This window comes from Pelodiscus sinensis, chromosome 5, assembly GCF_049634645.1.
Source record: "Pelodiscus sinensis isolate JC-2024 chromosome 5, ASM4963464v1, whole genome shotgun sequence".
Lineage (NCBI taxonomy): Eukaryota > Metazoa > Chordata > Testudines > Trionychidae > Pelodiscus > Pelodiscus sinensis.
In genome coordinates this window covers 101353269-101360765 of record NC_134715.1, presented here as the reverse complement: position 1 = coordinate 101360765, position 7497 = coordinate 101353269, and positions in this window count along the sequence as shown.

Sequence of the window (7497 nt, the reverse complement as noted above, 5' to 3'; positions counted from 1 at the left end):
AACAACTCTCTGACTACGGTTATCCAGCCAATTATGCACCCACCTTATCGTGGCCCTATCTAAGTTATATTTGCCTAGTTTATCAATAAGAATATCATGCGAGACCGTATCAAATGCCTTACTAAAGTCTAGGTATATGACATCCACCGCTTCTCCCTTATCCACAAGGCTCGTTATCTTATCAAAGAAAGCTATCAGATTAGTTTGACATGACTTGTTCTTCACAAACCCATGCTGGCTATTCCCTATCACTTTATTACTTTCCAAGTGTTTGCCTACGATTTCCTTAATTACCTGCTCCATTATCTTCCCTGGGACAGACGTTAAACTGACCGGTCTATAATTTCCTGGGTTGTTCTTATTCCCCTTTTTATAGATGGGCACAATATTTGCCCTTTTCCAGTCTTCTGGAATCTCCCCTGTCTGCCATGATTTTTCAAAGATCATAGCTAAAGGCTCAGATACCTCCTCTATCAGCTCCTTGAGTATCCTGGGATGCATTTCATCAGGACCTGGTGACTTGCTGACATCTAACTTTCCTAAGTGATTTTTAACTTGTTCTTTGTGTATCCTATCTTCTAAACTTACCCTCTCTCTGCTTGTATTCACTACGTTAGGCACACCTCCAGACTTCTCGGTGAAGACCGAAACAAAGAAGTCATTGAGCATCTCCGCCATTTCCAAGTTCCCTGTTACTGCTTCTCCCTCCTCGCTAAGCAGTGGGCCTACCCTGTCCTTGGTCTTCCTCTTGCTTTTAATGTATTTATAAAAGGTCTTCTTGTTTCCCTTTATGCCTGTAGCTAGTTTGATCTCATTTTGTGCCTTTGCCTTTCTAATCTTGCCCCTGCATTCCCGTGTTGCTTGCCTATATTCATCCTTTGTTAGTTGTCCTAGTTTCCATTTTTTATATGACTCCTTTTTAATTTTGAGATCATGCAAGATCTCCTTGTTAAGCCAAGCTGGTCTTTTGCCATATTTTCTATCTTTCCTACACAGCGGAATTGTTTGCTTTTGGGCCCTTAACAACGTCCCTTTGAAATACTTCCAACTCTCCTCAGTTGTTTTTCCCTTCAGTCTTGCTTCCCATGGGACCTTACCTACAAGTTCTCTGAGCTTATCAAAATCTGCCTTCCTGAAATCCATAACCTCAATTGTGCTGGTCTCCCTTCTACCTTTCCTTAAGATCATGAACTCTATTATTTCGTGATCACTGTCCCCTATACTGTCTTCCACTTTCAAGTTCTCAACTAGTTCCTCCCTATTTGTTAAAACCAAATCCAGAACAGCTTCTCCTCTGGTAGCTTTTTCAACCTTCTGAAACAGAAAGTTGTCTCCAATGCAGTCCAGAAACTTATTGGATAGCCTGTGCCTCGCTGTGTTAGTTTCCCAACATATGTCTGGATAGTTGAAGTCCCCCATCACCACCAAATCTTGGGCTTTGGATAGTTTTGTTAATTGTTTAAAAAAGGCCTCATCCACCTCTTCCACCTGGCTAGGTGGCCTGTAGTAGACTCCTAGCATGATATCACCCTCGTTTTTTACCCCTTTTAGCTTAACCCAGAGACTCTCTACACAGCTATCTCCTACGTTCATCTCCACTTCAGTCCAAGTGTGTACATTTTTAATATACAAGGCAACCCCTCCTCCCTTTTTTCCCTGTCTGTCCTTCCTGAGCAAGCCGTACCCTTCCATACCAATATTCCAATCATGCGTCCCATCCCACCAGGTTTCTGTAATACCAATGATATCATAGTTGTATTTATTGGTTAGCAATTCCAGTTCTTCCTGCTTATTACCCATACTTCTCGCATTTGTATATAGGCATCTAAGATACTGATTTGATCTTGCCTCCCTGTTGTGCCCTGACCCTCCTTTCTCCTTGCCATTATAGGCCGTAGTCCCCCCCATTTCCAACCCATCTCCCAGTCCCGCACATTCAGCACTTACCTGTGGGCTTTGCTCACCTGCCCCCGACAAACCTAGTTTAAAGCCCTCCTCACAAGGTTAGCCAGTCTGTGTCCAAACAAGGCCTTCCCACTCCTGGAAAGGTGAACTCCATGGCTTCACTATGCAATGGCTCCATTATATAGCAGCTATGTGGGGTTAGTTTAATTTCCCATTGCCAAAGGAGGGAAGCTGGGAAAGAAGAATAACACCCTCCCTGATGTGCTCCTGCAGCAGGAATGAGGAACCAGGGAGAACATAGGTAGAACTGCTCAAGCACACCTGCTTCGGATCTGTACCTTCCTCTCAAAACAATGGTGTGTGTGTGTGTGTAAAGAAGGTGTCCTCATTGCCTCCCAGCCTATCAAAGTTACTAGCTACGTGAATACTGTCCCCAGAGGCAACTCTAACAGGTAAGCATCTGTTGAGACTGAAAGAGGAACTGCTCTATTTGACTGGGAGCTTAGGCCTTGTTTACACTATCTCATGTAGTTGTATCAGCAAACCTGAGTTAATTGTTCAAGGAGGCGGTGTCAGTTATACTGGCAACAGGATTGCCAGTTTAAATTGCATCTACCTTCTGAAGGCATCCACATTGCTCGGCACTTCTTAGAATGATTGCTCATGTCCACTCCAATTACGTGTCTGCTCACCTCGTGCATGATTGTCAGAAGGTTTTTCTCTCAGCAGTGCCCTTTGGGCCTCCAGAAGGAGATGTTTTAAATGGGCAACCTTCTCCTTCTTAGTACAGGGTTTGAAGCTCCTGCAGATTTTGCACCTGTCTTCCTGGTGACCCTCTCCCAGGCACTTGCGATAAGAGTTGTACACGTCACCATGGAGCATAGGCTTCAGGCACTTAAAACAGGGTTTGAAGCCCTGAGGCCCAGGCATACCCCAGTGAGGGGAAAACTAAAGTAGGAAACCCCACTGACTAACTCTTAACAACTACCTATAAAACATGAGCTAGAAGAATATTTTTAAACTATATACATGAAATCACTAAGGGAAGCACTTGCAGAAGCAAAGACTAATGCACTCCAACAACTGTCTTGGGCAGTAAGAAGGAACTGAAGGGGCGGAGGTCCTGCAGTAGTATATATGAGCTGCTATTCAGGCACCACTTCAGGGAGCTCCCTGCTGGCCCAATAGGTACCGTTGAGGGGAAAACATTCTGACAATTGTGCATGAGGCACACGCACACCTAAGTGGAATGGACATGAGCAACACATCTCAAAGAACAACAGTTATGAAAGGTAGGTAATCTTTTTTTTCTTCTTCTTCAAAATAACCTCATAGCATCTTGAGCAGACGGCCTAGCATTCGCTGTTGTGCCGCTAGGCTCTGTGCATTGTGGGAGTGTAACATGGTAGATTGCCTATCTGCACCTGCTAGAATTCTGGAATTTTAGGTAAAATTAAACTCCTCCTATAATTTCTCTCCTGACATCATATAATTCATCTGTGTTTTGCAAGAGGAGAAGCAGGTGTCATTCTCTGACTGATGTCAGGCAGCATGGAGAAAACACTGCTGAGTATTCCAATCCTGACCATCACAAATATGACTAGGCTGCTCCACATGTCTGAGCCAGATGACCTTGGATGATTTAGGACACAGCCATGGTGATGCCACAGCAAGACAGGTAGAGGAGGAGGGTGAAATCGAAGAGGTATTTCTTCAGGATGTTTTCCTACACCAGCTTCACTCAGCAGAGTATGATTGCTGTGCTCAGCAAACTAGTACTGACTGGTAGGACAAGATCATGCTGCAGACCTGTGATGGTCAGCAGTGACACTGAAACTTCAGGATGACTCAAACCACACTCCTAATGATTTGTACAGCGCTCACCCTACAGCTGCAGCAGCAGAACAACTACATGAGCATTTTCTTCTGTATGAAGATCTCATGTGTCCATTGCAATCTGCAAGCTCCCCATCCCTAATCGTTACTTGTCAGTAGCTAACCAGTATGGTGTGGGTAGGGGTAGGTCGGCTCTTTGGACTGTTCTGATGATGATAATGCACTGCTACTGACAGGGTGCAACAGGGCCAGATCATAAAGGCAGGCAATGCACAAGTAGATATTGATTGGCTTTCATGACTGCAGTTTATACTGAGGCTATTGATGGGACCAATGAACTTATTCTTTGCTCCTTATACCAGGCCTCAGAATACATGAACAGAAAGAGGTATTTCTCCAGGGTGCTGCAAGGCCTGGTTGATCACTACACATGGTTTGTCAGCATTAGTGTGGGGTGGTCTGGAAAGGTCTGGGATGCCAAAATCTTTTAAAACCCTTATCTGTTTAATACAACGAGAAGGGAATTTTTGTTTCCAAGAGCACCATGTGTTAATAGTGTTGCAACTCCTGACAATCCTGAGAGACACAATTCATCCTCTCCTTCCCTGACTTATGAAGCCTTTTACTGCATACTTGGACAAGAGAGAGGAGTTCTTTATACCCTGAACAGCTGTGGAATGTCTCTGGCATGTGTGTTAACAATGTGATAGAAATGTAACCGTGTTAGTCTGGTGTAGCTGAAACAAAAAACAGGACTATGTAGCACTTTAAAGACTAACAAGATGGTTTATTAGGTAATGAGCTTTCGTGAGCCAGACCCACTTCCTCAGATCAAATAGCAAAAGAAAATTGTCACAACCATATATACCAAAGGATACAATTAAAAAAATGAACACATATGAAAAGGACAAATCAAATTTCAGAACAGATGGGAGGGGAGGTAAATGTCTGTGAGCTAATGATATTAGAGGTGATAATTGGGGAAGCTATCTTTGTAATGGGTAAGTCTTTGTAATGGGTAATGGGTAAATCTTTATTCAAACTTAGCATAAAGTATCGAATTTAAATTCGACACTTTACGCCTAAGTTTGAATAAAGACTCTAATTATCTTACCCATTACAAAGATAGCTTCCCCAATTATCACCTCTAATATCATTAGCTCACAGACATTTACCTCCCCCCCCCCATCCCACATCTGTTCTGAAATTTGATTTGTCCTTTTCATATGTGTTCATTTTTTTAATTGTATCCTTTGGTATATTTGGTTGTGACAATTTTCTTCCGCTATTTGATCTGAGGAAGTGGGTCTGGCCCACGAAAGCTTATAAACCATCTTGTTAGTCTTAATAAACAATCTTGTTAGTCTTTAAAGTGCTACATAGTCCTGTTTTTTGTTTCTGTTAACAATGTGTACCTTGAGTGACAGGTACCATGAAAGCAAGGGAGAGATCATCTCCCAAGGCTGGGAATTAGAAGCAGAGAGACTTGATTGCTGTTATGACCAGCAAAAGAAGGTGCCTCTGCAAAGTGCCCCAAGCCGAGAGGGGCACTTTGCATTAGCAGCGTCAGGGGTATGTTGTGCTGCTACTTTGAGGCCAGAGTGTAGAAGACAGAAAATGAATATGTGTAACCAAGGAAATGTGCGTGTGTAAACAGGAATGATTTATTGGTGTTCCTAGGGGAGGGGAGCTAAACCTCAACGAAATTTCTCAGCCAAGGTTTTTGTAATTAGAAACATCTCTGCTGAAATGCAGTAAAAAGGTCAGCAAGCTGCTCCTCCCATGTCCTCTTCTGCTTTACTTGGAGATTTTTCAGATGCTCAGCAACTGATAAGGTCCCTGTCTGTCAGGGTCATGGCATTTCAGGTGCTAGGGGAAGAGAAAAACAGCACAAGAAGCTATTGTCCCAAGAGTGGTCTTCATGCCAACAATGATGACATAACATGGACACCTCTGTCCTATATTGGAGGATAGTATCCTGGGGTGTGTTCCCATGCATCAGAGAAGGGCCGTAGTCAAAAAGGCAGGAGGGCATACTAGGAAGATAGGCAGCACTGCTTTTTACAAGGTGGTTTACAGCTGGGGAAGAAGGAGAAACACCATCTATCTTGACAGCATGTGTGCTAAAACAGAGCACTATTGTTCTGCCTTAAATTATTTGATATTTCCTGCGTATCAGCACAAAGTACATTGCAAAATATAGACTTTTGCAATAATTGGTTCGAACCCAAGATGATCTGATTAAACATAGCCACAAATGCTGTATGATTGCTGTGACGGCACCACCATCAGTCAGGCTCCCAATGTGAAGCTTTGTCTTAATCTTCAGGTGTATCCAAGCTGGGATCAATGCTTCCTATACACCACACCAAACACCTGAGCTTGCTTCTCTTCTGTTAATAAAATGCTTGGCAAGAAATGAGCCAGAGGCAGACATTACTACTGTAACCTCCTCTCTGACCTCCCTGATTCCTTCATTCATCTCAGCCAGTCTGTCCAAAATGCAGCAGCTGAAAGGCTCTTCTCTAGCCACAGATTGGACCATGTTGTAATTGTCCTCTTTCAATTGGTCTTCTTGTTCTCTCTTGTCTGCTATACAAAAGTTAAACTTCTCATATGCATCTTCAAGACCCTGCACAATTGTGCCCTCATCTATATCATCTCACTACCTTCCCTGCTGCCCCTAGAGAACTGCTTTTAATCCCAGAGCACTGAGCCCCACTCTTTCCTCCCTCATATTGTACCTAATGACTCTGCCATCCCCTTTCCAACATCTCATGAGACGGAAGGGAGGGAAACCTCAAAGTGAGTTAAAGTTTTCCAGTGCATCATTGTCTTGCTCTTTGTCTGTGACTGTTAGAGCACTGAGGGCATTATCAATCCTTACCAAATAATAATGTATTAGTGCACTAATGGAATAAAAATATGTTTGGCCACAAGTGAAGCCAGGTCTTAGCATCTTAAGCAAGTCTGAATCTTCTGAGTGTCATCCACTTCAGATGGATTAAACAGGAAAGAAGGAGGGAAGGGAAGGGAAATAATAAATACCAGTGAACAGTTAAGGTTGTCATTTTCTCCTGGATGGAGTTGTTTTGTTTCAAGCCCTTTGATGCTATTTAAACAGGTTTTTGTATTTAATAAACACAAGAGCACTGAGAAATGTTCCCTGGAACTCATCTCTCACTTGTATCATCTCAATAAAACTATGACTATAAAATTGGCCAGAACTTTCTCTCTGCAAAAGGGAAAGCTGTTTCCTGCTTGCAAATATTCCTCCTCCTTACTTACCACAAAAAAAAAACATTTTTTTTGTGAATTTCAGCAGTTTAGTCTCATCTTGATCTTCAACAAAAAAAAGTGCACACTTTCTGCAAGAGACAGCACAGCTTCAGAAAGGACTCTTGTACTGTGATTTTGTCTGATTTCATTAAACAGAGTTGGTCTGAGTTAGTCCTTTGACGAGAGACTTTTAAAAACTATAGGGCTGTGTCTAGACTGGCCAGTTTTTCCAGAAAATCAGCCGCTTTTCCGGAAAAACTTGCCAGCTGTCTACACTGGCCACTTGAATTTCTGCAAAAGCACTGACTTCCTACTGTAAGAAATCAGTGCTTTTTGCGGAAATACTATGCTGCTCCCGTTCGGGCAAAAGTCCCCTTTGCGCAAAACTTTTGCGCAAAAGGGCCAGTGTAGACAGCTGAGATTTGTTTTCCACAAAAAAGCCCCGATTGTGAAAATGGCAATCGGGGCATTTTTGCA